The sequence below is a fragment of the Athalia rosae genome, chromosome 2 (genome assembly GCF_917208135.1).
Source record: "Athalia rosae chromosome 2, iyAthRosa1.1, whole genome shotgun sequence".
In the NCBI taxonomy this organism is placed as follows: domain Eukaryota; kingdom Metazoa; phylum Arthropoda; class Insecta; order Hymenoptera; family Athaliidae; genus Athalia; species Athalia rosae.
In genome coordinates this window covers 26,128,732-26,145,600 of record NC_064027.1, presented here as the reverse complement: position 1 = coordinate 26,145,600, position 16,869 = coordinate 26,128,732, and positions in this window count along the sequence as shown.

Below are 16,869 nucleotides of genomic sequence, written 5' to 3'. Positions count from 1 at the left end.
GTCCTAAACTAGGTGACTCGGCAAGAAATCCTCTTACATAGGTAAGAACGGGGTTCTACGTAGGTATAATAACCATTCATTTGTCTTCATTTTCTCTGGTCTCCCGCGATTCCCCCGTTCAGTCTATACGTACATATCTGCTCCCTTGATCTCGTACCTTTCTCTCATCTCTGGTCTATCTATCCCGCCCTATTTCAGAACCAGTCACTCGTCCATTAGAAGTCCCGTGAATGTTTTATGTGCGTGCTGCGTAGGCTGCATCCTCTCCTCCCTCTCCCTTCGGCTCTCTCGCCTCATCCTTTTCCTATCCCGAAATAAGCACCGAACCCCGTAAGACCGACCCCGAAGGTCGGAATCTCAGAAAACCTTGGAAGGAGAGAAAACGGCGAGAATCGAAAAGGAGCTTCAACTAAAATGAAATATTCACTCTCGGTACCGAAAACTCTTCAAAGAAAATAGAATACGAATTCTAATTATCATCTCTCATTAAATTTTCTAACGTGAAAAAGTAAGAAATTAACAATGAGCTTTCGGCATACCCGAAAATATCACACTCGGGCGACTGGTCGTGAACATTGAAAAAAAATACAAATATATATAATTGTACTTATTTTGATCACCTTACGGCGAACAAATGACGAATACAAAAGACAGAGCTATAGAGAAGCGAAGATGATTGAATTCTTGCCGGATTGGGAATAAAAAATGCGCCTCGACTACTTTCGCTCCCGATAACAATCAGACTGTCTGCCGTTCGTCTGGGCGCATTTATCGGTGTTCCCTGTTTGTGTCAAGACTACGCTCTTGTCTTTCCGAAACTCATTTAAGCTCGGTGGAAAATAAAAGAAAATGGAATTTTGCTGATCATCGAGTCAGCGAAGAAGCGTAGAAAAACACCAATCTATATACGTGCACGTCTATTGCACACGTGCGGAAAGCCCGGCGTTAGGATTTGTAAGCGTTGCGTTGTTTGATTTTAATTACATCAAGTAAGAAATTCCGCGGACTTCTAATGGCTGAAATTGGAGAACGAGAAGAATAGAGAGACGGGACGGGGATATATCTGCCGATAGACTTTTCCCGAACACGAGGATGTCAGGATCGGAACCGTCGAAGTCCCCTTTCCTCCCTACCTCCTTTCGAACAGCTTTTGGCTTTTACTTTTTCAGGAAAGACTACCGAATGGAGTAAACTTGATTATACCTTCTTCCCGTTTCCCCTTTCCAACAGGGTCACTGCTCAAAGATCCTCCCCATAGTTTCTAGGGTCGAACAATACCTCCGTAATTAGTGGTCGTTCGACCCAAGCTTTACTCCCCCGCATCCTAACTCGAACAGAAAAGGACGCAGAGTGAAAATAACATGACCTGATTGATACCGGGGATTCTCAAAACATCCGCAACGCATCCAGAATTTTTCAAAGTTAATCCAACGGCGAAAATAACGTTACTCCGTTCGTCGCCCGGTAACGTGTCGTCGCGAGAACTCATGCTCATCCAAAAACTTGCTTTTCGCGCGGGCATCGTAAAGTTCCATTAAAAATCCATTTGAATTTACGTCCAGTCACGCATTCCACAGGCAATATGTAGAACTTCCCCGCAGTTACGGTGAAATCAGAGAGCTTTCTCAGGTTTCCGAAGAAAAAAAAAAAAAAAAGTGAACTTTTTTAAAGCTGGGCATTGAAATTAGTGTCGGGTTTTCTCCGTGGTTTGAAAATGAAAATGAAAAGCATATATATATACAACAACGATGATAATAATAATAATAAGAACGATAATAACAATAATAACAGTAGTGAATGTCCGCTAATAGACTAAAAGCTTTGACAATGGGTCGCCCCAGCGGTAATATTTTCCGGAACTGGTTGCAGTTGGCGCAGTGGTCATTCCAGTACAGTTCGGTGCAGTACCGAGCTCGCCATTGTCGACGTTTCCAGAGCTTAACGAGGTACCGACCCAAGGTTTCGAACGATAAATTACACCATCCCGATCGTTTTATATACCCCGGCTTAAAAGCTCCCCCCCCCCCTGCCCTTCCCCTCCCACTCCTATCCCCCTCACCCCTATAACTATGACGAGAGTTTTGCATCCAGAAACGAAACCATCGACGCCACTCCCCAGGGTTTTTGATACACCGGATTTTCAATCAAACCATTTATCTTTTTTGTCCCGCTTTTTTGTGTGTTTTTTGTTTTTTTTTTTGCTGGTTTTTCGTGAAATTCCGTTAGCGAAAAAGATGCTATTTTATATTGCTCTATCTTTTTGATTATGAGTAAAAAGCTGTAGATTTAACGAAGAGCCTGGTAGAGGACAGAATTCTGACGCAAAAAAAAACTATTCGTCTAATTAGTTAATATTTTTTTAATATCGGAGAGCAGATTTTATAGGGGAAAAAGAAGGAGGAATGGATCATTAATTATGTAATTCTGTACATACCACAGCAGTGGCAGTGGGATTGTTATGAAAATGAAAAATGTTGGGAAAATTTATAATGTAGTGTGCAAGATGAAAGAAGAAAAAAAATAAATAAATAAGAGCAAACGAAAGAGGAACAAGAGTAGAAAAAAAAAAAAAAAAAACAGAAACGAGAAGAAAAAGAAAAGGAAAGAAAGAGAAGGAAGAAAAAAATTTGTTGAATTAAAAATTGAAACGACGGCGGAGAAAGAGAGGGAAAATATCCATATAATGCGAACAGTTCGAGCTGAAAGAGCGTTGTTATCTTTTAAAAATATACAGCAAACTAAGCTTGCTCACAGGTCACTGTCTTTTTATACTTGCTGTTCAACCGGAGAAACTCGTATATTGTTATTATTGTCGTTATTATTATTATTTGTTGCGAGGGTGTAAAGGGAAGTAATGAAACGTGAGACGCCGTGCTGCATAGCTTACGAGTATATACATACTTTTTATGTATTAGAGTATATAAATGTATATATTTATTCAACGTACACAATGATGTGCATTTCTTTTTTCTCGCGACACCGAGCGAAACGTAATACTGATATAGATTTTCGCGATATTCTTCAAAAGTAGATATAGGGATGAATTTTTATGGGGAAAAATAGCGAAAGAAACGAACGAACCGAACGATTCTCAAATTTTCATTTTCTCAACATTTGATAAGTTATTGCCATTAATATTTCTTTGAACTTACAATTAGTTATAATAAAAACAAATTTTCAACATCCAGAATGACGTTTGGAGTCCTCTTGGAACATTTTTTTTTTAAATTTCACAAATTTTTTGGGGCACCCCATTTTGCCTGGCCTTCCCCTAAATCCGTGGTACATCGATCTCATGTTTTCACCAACCGTCCTGAAACGAAAACACCGTTTTCGACCTACTTTCTTTTTTCGTGTTCCCGAATTGTCTTCTCTCTCTCTCTCGAATCCCTTCTCTTCCACATTTCCACCCTGCATTTTCATTCTTATGTCACATCGGACTACACGTTACTATTCACTACTTCAAAGCCGCCATCGCTGCGTGGTCTCGATTGAAGTCACCGCACGATTTACTCGCTAGGCTTTGCTCTCGTTCGCGATCGATACGGCGCAACACGATCCCGAAAAATAACCCTTTGAAGGGAAGGAGGGAGAAAACAAAAAAACTGCGAAAATGAAGACGATGACTACGCCAAAGGATACGCTGCCACTTTGAACGAGTCACGGAAATTGGCATCGCCGTATATAGGTGGGCGTGTACCTACGTATTTTCACGCAGAAACCGGTACGCGTTACCCATAAGCAGGATGTCGGGAGACATGAGTCGAATGCAAAAAAAAAGATATATGGATTGAAAAAAAAAAGAAACGCAACAAGAACGGAGCATATAACCCCGTACAGTCATCGAACGGCGGATGTAATCATAATCCTCATATTCCGTGAGTACTTTTTACCGTTTTTCGTCTCGTTTTTGGAGAATAACAGGATTACGCGGGTTATACGTTATGGTATTCTGAACCTTGATAAACGACTGACCATCGTTCAGTTCTTTTTTGCGGAGAGTTTTTTTTCCCGTATTTCTCGCAAGAAAGATACGGTTAGCGAATTATCTCGCCTACTGATCGAAACAATTTTAAACTACCCTAAATCGGTCTTAGAATTTTATACGTTACCTGCTTTAATTCGAACCGGAATTAGGACCGTTCGGTACCGACTGCATCCCTTAAAATTCTTATCGCACCCCACACGTGGGTAAATTCCCTGAAATTTTTGTTTCAAAATTGTTGCATAAATCCCCGATACTAACCGACAAAACCCCGAACATCTCCCTCCCCGCTTTTGTGTCTGATATTATACTAGGTAAGTTTGAGGCGCGTGGCGATTGTTAATCCAGGTAAATTCGGGAGCGGTAATCGTAATAACTAACCAGATAACGTTTCAAATATGCATTACAAATGTATATGTGGAAACGGAGAGAGAGAGAGAGTGAGCGATAGGGAGTTTCCGAGTTTTGTCTCGCCCCCCCTCCCCTCCCCCCTCACCTTTCGTCGCAATTTTAGCTACCCCTCATTTCAACCCGCGAAAGGCCAGGGGAGAAATATTCTTCCTATAAATCGCGCCGTACCTTATGCACGTAGTAACGCTATAAGGTAAATAATATATGCTGAAATTGCTGTCCCGAAGATCGTATAATCTCGTACGAGCTTGCGACGAGCTTGAAAATTGTTAAAACTTGAAAAATCCCGAAAACCAACGGAATTGAATGTGTGTCTCTCACGGAATATCCGTACAACTATTTTCCGAGTTTTATGAGCTTTGAATATAACTTCGTTTCGTTTAAAGTTCCAAGTTGAAAAGGAGGCACGGTCCGGAGGGCGTGGCGCGCGGAGCCTTGCAGTTCGCATTTCGCAGCTCGCAGCTTTCAACTTATCTTAGCGCCAGCTAGCTAGGTACGTACGTACGTACGTATACGGTAATAGCTTATGCCTGCAGGGGTAAAGCTTTCTTAGTCGAAGTTATCCAGGCGCAAACTTGGCGTGTCTGGTAGAGCGCGCTATTGTTTAGCTCATTGCACCAATTGCTCTGAAAATTCCGGTCTTATTATCTACGTCAGCTTGTCTCTTTATCTTCCGGGTTATTTGAAACCACCTTTCTCATTCTATCATCTTCCTAACTCCGTGTCTCTCCAGGTACTTCTGCTGTTGCTGCATAAAATACAGTCTTTGGCTCCCGTAGAATATGGAAATCGGGAAGTGCATTCGGTGCATGCTTCACATTAGATATATATATACATACATACATACGTACATATATACACACATACGTGGATAGTTATAACGGAGTACGTACATGCACGTGTGTACCGTAGATACACACACACACACACACATATCTGTACACCTAATATACCATATCCTATACCGAGCTTTTGTACCCTGGAACAGTATGAAGCTTTGATTTACGGAGTGTGCAACTAAACCAGCTAAACCGCCCAGAGCTTCGAACACACCGGGTCATTATATGACCCCTCGTCTCTCGTAATTTGAATCACGTCGTGCGATGATGGGACGACAAATGCGGAATGACCAACTCCCTCCGTGAACGACACGTTTTTCATCCTCTCCCCAAAAGTCGATTCCTCGCATTTTTTGAAAAAATCACAATTTTTGGGATGAATATTCGAATGCCCGATTAGTCGACGTTCGGAAACGTGTTGTTGTTGTATCGGCTCAAAATTGCTGACTTCAATCGGATTTTACAATGATAGCGATACGCCGACGAGGAAAAATTCACCATCGAATTCGCTTTGAAACTTTTCTCCACGTTTTTCCGAACTCCGAATCCTCTAATCTCTCTCGACTGTAACGCAAATTTTCTTTCCATCGCTTTCCCAAAAACCTGAAATTCAACAGACTGCCTCGTCGGAAGATCCGTCATTATGCGTGAAAGGAGGAGGAGATGAAAAAAAAAAAAAAAAGAAGAAAACAAATCGTTTAGACCGGTGTTTGCCAGTGGTTGCGAACATCCTCTGGGAGTATACATTTATACATGCAAAAAAAGAAACGCGAGTTTATGTCGTTGACAAAGAATCAACGTTGATTGCTCGAGCTAGCCGGTCTGCACTCACCCACAAAAGCAAAGTATGTAAATTGTTTGCGGTACGCAAAGAACTTAGGCCGAAGCTTGGCGAGCGTGTCTGCGGGTAAAAGTTCGCAAATCCGAACGAGATAGAAATGAGAGAAAAGAAAAGAAGAGAAAAAAAGAAAAAAAAAAATTATCCACAAAAAAAGTAAGTGTAGGAAGAAGCGAACTACATAAATAAATTCGGGTTGTTCGGGAGGAACAGCGCATGAAAATCGAAGGGAGAATCCGGCTCCGCCCTTTGCGACTCTCGTTTTCCTCTTCGAACGTCAGGATTACGGGATACAAGTACCTACGACGTTTGCAAAAGGAGTTATGTTTTAATGAAGTTTGGAAAAAAAAGCTCACCGGAATTTCGGGACTCTGATTACCGCCAAAGTTCGACCAGAAGTCCGGGAGAAGTTCGAGCTCGTTCGGCCAGTATAACGACCTTGATCAAAGCATCTCGTGTGTTTCGACTCCGTCGTACCGCCGCCCACCTTTGGGAAGAACTCGCGTTCGTCGCGAAGAAAGCGAAAAAAAGAAAGAAAGAGAAAAAAGGAACTCGCCCCGGATATATATCGCCGTTCGGGGGATCTCGCGGCGCGAAAAAAATTAACGACGTAACTTCGACTCGGGTATGAAAATTTTTGCGCTCCCGATACTCCGGTAGAATTCGGCGTACCGTGTGCGGTGTTCGTCCGCGTTCGGATATACACGCACGGAGGGAGTTACGGATGTAGGGTAGAAACGTGGAAATTACGGATCTGGTTGACTCCACCTGCTCCCGTATCTGTGGACCGCCTGATGCCGGGTATCGTTACGTTAACCACCGATGGAAAACAGCTTTTTGCCAATTTGGTTGGCAATTACAAGAACCCGGCTCTACAAGCTCACATGCACCGTTGTACGTGGCGCATTACATATCGCACCGGTGCAAATAGATCCGTATACGCGCGTACGTACGTACATCGATGTCGGTATCGGTAGGTAGAGGACGGCGGATTCGAACGGAATCCTAGATTGGTACGGTGCTTTAAACCGAAATTGAGTCGGTGTATCATTTCCATGTATAAGTTGTTGCGTACGTACACGTGTCATTTACAAGATTCAACGCCGCGAATAACGCTCGGTTAATTACATTCCCTGGCTGTACAACCTCGGCATCCTAGGCTCGTTACGTACACGTATTCAGAAATACCTTTGACAAGCGATATGCGGAACGAAGCGATCGTCGGAAAGGGCTAAGAGTCTCGTTATATCGTTCCTAGATTTAATTGATTCCGTATACAAAAAAAAAACAAATACGAGCTTTATCTTGTTTTTCGATGGCATTAATTCGTCGGCGACAGGCGGGGCCCGATTATCGGAACTCCGATGGGCGATTAGAGGCTGTTTCGCGCGGCAGCTGTACGCGCCAAAGGATTGCAAGCTTTGGAGCGGAATTGCTGAATGGGTCTTCCGAACGCGAACTGTATGACGTAGCGTATAGTTGATAGGTACACGCGGTTGTTAATTAAGCTTTAGAAAATGATCAGCGTGTACAATCCAATTACATCGACGCATGATTCTCTCTTTACCCCGCGAACCGTTCGGATGTTCGTCGCTCCGAAGTACCTGTCTACCTACAAACCTACATGCTGCGTTACATCGGGACCAAACTGCACCGATGCGCGGAACTCGCTGGCAGTCAATCGGTATAATTGGTCGAGGAGTTCGCGAGCGATGCAAAATCAATCGTCGTTTTTAAATTCCTCCCTGTAAATCTGATACGCGGGTTTCGCGGAAACCAAACTTGCGGTTTCATCCGAAAATCGAAAGCTCGAGCTTTTTATTATTTTGACGAATTAATTGTACTTGTATGCTTTTACGTATATTGAATTACGCCGAAGCTTTGAGCTTCTGGTTTCAAAATTGATCAGAATTGAATTTTTAGATTATACACGCCGTGACGAAAAACGACGGGGAATCAGAGCTTCAATATTCGGCGATGCCGAGTCGTCGCATCCGCTGTGACTTCCGAAGCGTTTGACTACCCGGATGTTCGTGTATATCTGAGATTTCATTTTCAGGGATATGAAGCGGACTTCTTTAATTAGTTAACGGTCTGAAAGCAGGAAATATTTACGCGAGGGTCTTCCGTTTCTATTAGTTTAAGTATCGTCCGTACTCGCGGATTTAACGAGTGCCGCCAATTCCCCCGTCCCGCAAGCTCTCGGCGAACTTTCGCTTCCCCGAACATAAATAAACCACTTATCTCCGCGTCGCATCTACGTCTATCTACCCATCGATCAATCGATCTATTCATCTATTTATTGCCCCTTCGATGAAATCGGAATTGACATATTTCGTAGAACACATGGAATAATTTCTACAACCAATTTATCCGACCCACCGTTCCATTATTTTTTACCCCAATTTTTTTTCGTTTCGTTCCCAGCGATAAAACGAAAAATCGGGTGAGAGAATACGTTTTTCAAACGTCTGATCGTCAGACGAGGGCTCGATGTGAGTCTCTTTTTTACCGTTCGTCTAAAACAGTCGAAGTAAATAACGGCTGAGTACATGTATCCGTATAGTGTGAACACAGTTTTATGTATATGGGGCATTCCATGTAGAATCGACCACTTTTAAACCCGACCCTTTAGGATTTTGCTAGAATTCTTTTGTTTCCTTCTACTCCACTGAAGAGTTTGGAAAAATCCCTTTCCTTCCAACGGCCATAACTTCCTCAAAAATTGACTAACAACAAGCGTCCCGATGAGTCAGTTTTCGAGTACCTTAGGGCTATTTGAGAAGAGAGGATTTTTTGAAACTTTTTTTTGGGTTGGGTGAAAAAAATCCCAAAAACATCTTCAGCGGTGTAGAAAAAAATTGAAATCTTCAGCAAAATCAAAAGTCGTCGGATCCGAAAGTGGTCGACTTCACATGGAATCACCCCCTATATACTTGTATGAATAAAGTATAACCGTACGAAATGAGAGTGCGGGCGGGATTCGGTAAAAACGAAACGAAACTGAAAAAAGAAGTCAAGAAAAAACCGATGAAACACTAAATGAAGAGGAAATAGAGGGGTGCAGGGGGAGGGGGGGGGGGGGTAGGGTTATTACCGTACTAGGGGTGAAAAACCACCCCTTGACGCATTTCTCGGGGCACGCGAGTCCTCGAATTAGTTCCATCAATTCAAATTACGTGAATAAACATACCCGGTCGAGGTGTATCGTATACATCTATGCAGTTAAACCTAGACGGCAATAAACGTGGGTGTGTGTAAACAATTGTATGTATTTGCGTTTAAATTGGATATGTGTGTATATATAGATTATACGCATACCTATATACCTGTGCGATATATAATTCTACGAACGTCATTCCCACGGCTAGATTTGAGAGTTAGTCTATTTGCTCTCTGGTCGTTGGTCGTTCGAGGGGTCGTCGGCAGACGTACAGGGTGATGCAAAATCGGTACGCGAAAACTTTACTTTTCGTTTCCACCCAAAAATCGAACATCAAAATTGGATTCTTCCAATTTTCGAGTACGGTGCGTTATACTTTCGCTTTCAAATTTTGCCGGACTTCGAACGTCTCGAATTCCGCGCAGTGTATCAAATATCTCGCCAGTTGTCAAATTTCACGCGCGTTACCTTCGACTTCGCCGAATCTTACGGATATCTCAAAAATTCTCCGAGCGTTTCGAGCGTCGATCGTTTCCGATGCAACCAGATTTCTCGGGTGAATTTTGAATCGCCCTGTAGCCCGACGGTGGGCCGGACCCGTGGCGTTCCATAACGAAGCGCTGGGTCAAGGCGTGTATAACCGCGTACCCACGCGGAGTGCAGGGCGTCCATGGGTTTCCTACCCCAACAACGTGAAATATACCCTCGGCAAAGGCGTGACGACCGCGGCGTCGGAGGCTCAGCTGTCGGTAGCAATACGCGCGTGGAGAATCCGCCGATTTCAAACTTCCCCCAGCTGCTCTTAGGCCCCTCAGCTCCCAGCGTTCGGCGTCCCTCTTCGGACTGCGACCCCTGCGACGATTATATCCCTTGGACGTCACCCGCTGCAGGTCGTAGGTCACGCGGCGGCAGCAGCGGCAGCAGCGGCAGCATGACTGTGTAATTCAAAATTCAACTGCGTCGTGAAGTTCTCGAGTAGTAAGTGGTAAGCGCGTTACGCGCACGTTTTCGAAGTTCCTCTCCTCCGCGTAAATCTTGAAATTGCGAATCGTGCCTCTGGCGTCTATGACCCTTGAAGCGTATCGCGGCATATACAATTTCAGTTTTTTCCCTTCGGACTTCACAGCGATTTCGGTATGTTTATACGTTCGGTGTACGTCGCTGGTGTACGGTAATAATCGGTCGCGTAGAATGTTCAACCCTGATAGCCCCGTTAGAAACACACGGTGTCGAGGATTCCGAGTGCTTCTCTCCGCAGATGCTGTTAGTCTTCTGTAATAAACCTATAACAACAAACTACGAAAGATACACTGATTTGAATAATGATTATTTCACTTTTTACAATTCTTTTTTTCACGTCCGTCCACCTTTATTCCTCTATTATTTGAGTTCGTTTGGTTCTTTCCTTTTTTTTTTTTTTGCTCCCCTGAATGCAATGTTCAAAAGCTCCGCGCTCTTAAGCCCGCGATTATAAATTTCATGAAATACCTAACACGCTTTTTTGCTATCGACAAAAGAAGAAGAGGAGCACATAAGTTAATCTATAGTAATTCTTGTACGCGCTGGCGGAATAGGAAAAAAAAAATAAAATAAAACGCGAATCGGAATAAAGAAAAAATTGCTGAATCGCGGTTGTACCTTTTTTTTTTCTCTCTCTATCTCTCTCGTTTCACTCCCATTCAACTTTACGGCGGCGAAAAACTGCATGTAAAAACCAGAAAAAAAGTAAAAGCGAAAAAAAGAAAGGTTCAATTTTGTTCATCAGGCATGACCGAGCCGCTCGCCCGCTTCACGCTCACCGATTCTTATGCTATATACTAGTGATCCCCGTTCGAGTTTATCTATTCTTGGTATGAAAGAACGACAAAAACTCGCTGGACCGAAAGAATTTCATTCTAATCACCATAAAAACAAAAGATCCCCGGATACATCCGGATATAGGTATACTTGTAATTGAATATTTTAAAAAATAAAAAAACTACTATGCGGATAATGGAATGACTCGAATCTACGGATAACAAAACCTGCGGTCCGGTGTGCGGAAGATTGAAAAATTGAAAAAATTAAAAATTGAGTACGGAAAATTTTGTTTTTCTTTCACCACAGCTTCGAGCCTCGCGTATATATACATGTTATGTGGGTAAACGTATACTATATAGTATGTATAATTCTGGTATATAATATACCACGTAATGGTTACGAGAGAACGGTCCCCCCTTTACCCATGGGGACGTTTTACTTGTAACGCTGGTGGTCGTTTTAGAACTAACGAGTTATTGGCACGTATTTTTTTTTTTCTGTTTTTTTTCTTTGGTTTTTCGTTTTTTACATCCGAATTTTCCGCTTCGTCGCGGCCCCGGCACCGGCGCGTATCAAAGCTACACACTTTGATAATTAAACCTAGTTTTTGGCGTCACCGCTGGATAAAAAATGTTGATTTCGAAAACCAAAATTAGAGAAAAAAAAAAAAAAAAAATGCAGAGAAGAACGCATTTTGTACGCTGCATTTACTTCAAATGTTCCGCCTCGACTGGTATAAATATACCGTATAGAAAATAGAGTTCGTAAGAAATACAGGGGAGGAAAAAATGAAAGTGTCTCACATTGTGCCCTACACAATACTTGCAGTAATCTCGTGTATTTTTCTCTCACATCTCCTCGTTTCCTCGAAATCTCCCATTACCATCCGCTGAAACGTGCGAAGAAATTACCCAAGTATGTCCGTTGAAACTCAAAGAAGAAAAAAGCGGCATACGTTGTACAGGAGATGAAAAAAAAAGGCGCGGAAATATTTAGCTCTGGTCAGGAATGTTTTTTTTCACAAATTTCGCGACTCGTCGGTCGCTGCGGACATAAATTCTTGTACATGTGTATAGTCCACGAAAGATCGGAGGATCGATTACTCGGAGGGTTGAAAAAAAAGGATGAGAGCTGGTGCAGGGGGTGAGGTGCGGCGGAGGGGGGAGGAGGGGGGGGAGGTAGTGGGTATAACGGCTTGAAAGCGCCTAGTGACTTGTTGGATAATGAAATGCGATTTCTAGGGGTTGAATAACGAAGGGCGGAAACAAACACCGCGGAAGAGGAAGAAAATAAGGAAGGAAGCGGAAAAGAGATTGTAGAGCATCCGCAGCTGCCGCTGAACTTTCCTCTCCTTCGCTCCCTTTTCCTCCTCCTCACTCGGTCCTCTCTCTCTCTATCTCGTTCCCTGCCCGTTTCTCTGCTCTGCACCGCGGGGCATCCCTCTCTCAGCGATCTCCGAGTTTCCATGGTAACCTTCGCCTTAAGCTGGTCGCGCGGTGGCTCTAATGTCTTCAAGTAGAAAATAGAATTACCTGAACCGTTTAGCAAAACGCGTCAAGGAACGAGTATACGACGCCCGACATCAACCACTTACCATCATAACCGCCCCCTCGTCCCATGAAAATAAAAAGGAGGTCATGAAAAAAACGACAAATACACTAAATAGAAAGAACGGTATGCTCGCGATCCGTAAGAACCGTCTCTCGAACGGATCGTCTTAAATTTTTCAGACCAAATACTTTATACTTTCATTTTCTTTTCTTCTCGATTCTTTTTCTTCTCCTCTCTAAAGTACGAAAATTCTGGAAAAAGCACCCTCTCCGTTCAATTTTGACTTTGTCGAAGAAGAATGTAAGTATAAGACGTACGCGAGTATACGTACGAGTGCGTACGTGCGTAATGAATAATTCACGACACGTGACGCGAATACAGAGAAGAGAAGTCAAATTTTTCGGCACAAGTTTATTCGCGTGCGAAAATTTCTGTTTTGACATTTGAAAGCGTTCGGTACACGTGTAAAGGAACGAACGGAGAGTATCGCGAAACAGAAGGATGGGAAAGTGTGCGGTAGACGACCGAGCAACCAGAGTTGAAACGGTTTATGCGTATGAAAAGTGTAGATACATATCTACTACACGTGTTCGTATATGTATGTATAAATGAATCTACAGGAGAGAAAGACTTTTCATATACAATATTTCATTCAAAGTCCCGTGTCCCGGTATATTCGTTTGTTAATCGTTGCTACCTTAATTAGAAGGGAAATATACACGCGCGGGCAATTTTCCCGCCTACAGGGTGTTCAACTTTCAACCGACCGACTCTCTGTCGGAAATTTTCTCTTTTTTTTTTTTTTTTTTTTGACGAATGAAATTTTTTTTTCACGAGTTTTCAAAAGCACGGGCACAAAAGTGGAACTCGCGACTAAAAATTTTTGATAAAATTCAATCGACGCAACGGACACCCAGACTATCGCAGGCTCGAAGTTGAAGATTCTTCGAGAAGATTCTTCGAGAAAAAACTCGTCTGAGAATCCTTTGTCACTCGATCGTCGTCGCGTGCAATCGAGATTGTAGTTTGAGGAAAACTTTGGAAAAAAAAACAAAAAACTAAGTGTTTCAGGCACAAAATCCTCTTTTTCCATAAAACGATACGCTTCGATTTCTAACTCGCCGGTGGCGAGGCGAGAAGCTGCTGAATTTTCGCGTTCCTATTTTCGAAGCCTCTCCTTTGCGAAAACGGAGATTTTCGTAACGCTCTCGTGCTGATTCGTTCTCTGAGTAGCTGGTTGATGATCCCGCGAGTCTTTCGCTTCGTTTTTCTGATATTCAGACGAAGCGACATCCAAAAAAATCAAAATCGCTACAAAATTTCGCTCTTTGATAAACATACCCAACCGTGTGATATCCCTTCCGCACACGCACCGTTGAGTCGACGAAAGCAGGAGAAATGGTAGAAACGAGACGTTACGCACTTCCCCCTCGTAGCACCCACACGTGGTAGATGGAAGTAACAACGGTACCCACAAACTCCGGAAACTTCTGTGCAGAATAAAGCCAAGTTATGAGTCGACGAGTTATAGGCTGCACGTTCTCCGTACAGATACAGAAACGGCGTACAGTACGTCGAGATGTCCGTGAGCTTTTTCATTTTCATTCCAATTTTTTTTTTCCTCTCCCCCCACCCTTTCGTCGGCGAGTCACCCAACCGCGAGTGCGTACGAATTCGTAGTAGATGAGTAAATTTAACTTACGGTATATACCGCGAGTCACGAGAAAAATATGAAAGAAGCAATGAAACGATCCTTCAAATTTTTGAAAGGCTTTCGAAACGAGAAGTAAATTTCAAACCACATCCACGAAGGTGAGAAACAGGATCGCGAAACTCTTCATTTTTTCTTTGATTTTTTTTTTTTTTTCTTAGGTATCAATCGAGTCCTCGACTCCCCTCGATGACACCGAGGTAGGCGTGGACGAGTGTGAAAGTTAGGGAGGTAATTAAACGTTGCCCCGTAGAAATCCGTGCACGGCATGACGACGCGGCTGTGGCCCCTCGCGTACCATGTGGACTCGCGTAACAGCTCCCATATTAATAGGTATGCACATAAATTAGTCAGTTGCGGGAAGCTTTGCTGACCCTGCGCGGCCCAAGTCATGGCTGACCATAGAGGCCCGGAGTTACATATATATATACATATATACACACGCGTGACAAGTGAAACAATGAGATCTCACGTCCAAAGGACCTTCCAATCCTACCGCGAGAAACACCAGTAGCTCCGGCTATTGCGGACCAGCCGCACTTCCGCTTACGCCTCGGACGTGATTTATTCCGCATTCCGTGCGACATCCCCTCTGTGACAAATGAGTAAATCAAATCATCGGTAGAAATTCTTCGCTATTTTCAGCGCGGCGTTGAAAACCTGAAAAAAAGTATGCAGGAGCGATGATTTCAGTCGGATCTTGATCCACTTTTTTTGACAGGTAGTTTTTGAGGAATTTGGAAATTCGCTCGGTGAAAAATGGGAAGGCTCGTGGAAAACCCGTGAAATTAGTCGGAAGTAGCGAAGGAGGTTGATTCGCCCGTGCCGGTTACACTTTTCTGGAACGTTAAAAATTCGGTGGAGCGTATTAAAAAGCTGTGTGAATAAGTAGTGATAAAATGGGAATGAGAACGAGCTAAGGAGTTGGCTACGGAGTATTATAGCGGGTAATCCGGTAACGCGCGGTTCGGAACGGAGATCCGAGGAATACTCGGCGCTGCTGCGGAGCAGGGGATCTTCTCTTGATCGTCAGCTTGGGGCGATGAAATCCTCAGACTAGACGCCTGTACGATGAGTGAGCCACGATTACCCTCCGCAGTCGAACGGAATGACAATCACCAGCTCCCCTACTTTGCATGCAGACAAGGAACCACCCCCCCCCCGACCTCCTTCAATTCCTTCTCATCGTTCTGTCCGCTCAAATCACCCGCTTCTAATCATTGCGCCTTCAATCACAAAACCCTTCCCCCCCTCGCACCCCGCTGGCTCGCCAGCGGCGATTTTTCATTTTTATTTAATCCTGTTCCTTCTCATTTATTTATTTTGTTACCGCGGTGTAGACGACTACTATACATCTCGTTGTCGGTAGAATGGACGAAAATTTTTGGAGGAAAAGTTTTTCCCAATCTGAGACGATTGTACGTTACTTCGCTTTCTTTCGCACGATCAGACGTTTATTATTGGTTACCCGAACGTGTGAAGCTCGAAGGATTATTTTTACTCTTCGAGAAATAATTACGTGATATTTTAATCTCCGTGTTTTCGAAAGGATTTAAAGGAGTAGGAAAAGGTGAAGACGGGGCGAAATGTAGTACTCCCAAAATGTGGTACATTTTTTTCTCTCTAAATGATCGAAAAGAACTTCAGACATCGTTCAGGATTGAAATTTTTTTTTTTTTCTCATGGTTTTGGTTCTGCTCCGCCTTTCCCCATAGGCAAGGAACGTTATGTATATCCATGATACATAGTTACGTACAGTATATGTACACGCCGTCAAAACCAAACGGCTCAGTTTTGCGGTTCGCGTAATTTGCGAGGTACTTGCCGAGTAAATACCTTCGAGAAACATAAATATGCGGTTTATAGGGTAGAGAGTCTGTTGGTTCTCAGGTTTGCGAAGCTCCTCGAGTTTCTACCGGTCTTCGCAGTGTCTGGGTTACACCGCGACTTCATCACCCTCCCGAATGTACTAATTGTGTTTTTAAAAATTTCCCGCGCTCTTCGTGAATCTTGAGTTAATTGCTACCGAGTTTTAATTTCGCCGGCTACTACCCACTACCACCTACTACCACCTACTACCCTCTTTCCGCCTATTTTTTACCCCGCCGCGCGTTTACGTCTTTCCGCTATTTACCCTGATGACTGTGTAACGCGATATTATGCGGGCATTCGTTAATTCCGGTGACACAAATTACTCTCCGAACTCCCCGTCCTCTTACCCTCACCCCTCCCTCCCCCCCTCCTCTCTCTCCCTCCCTCTCCCTCCGCCACTTTTTCTTCCTCTTTCCCTCGCTCCTTCTACTTTTATACTCATTTCTCAACTTGATCTACTACTTCGTAACCGTGCAGCTCGGGACTATCTCGAATTATCGCGTCGACTGATTGCCTCCTAACAGACACATACCTCAGGATTTTATCTCTTTCCTACGAAGAAAAACTGCCGGTAGCTCTACGAATCTTCCAGATATCAGTTACTGCACTTACTACGGAATAAACAGAGGAACAAAAAAAACAAATTCCCCCCCCCCCCCCCCCCACCTTCGGGGAAATTAATGCAGTTCGAAAAATTAT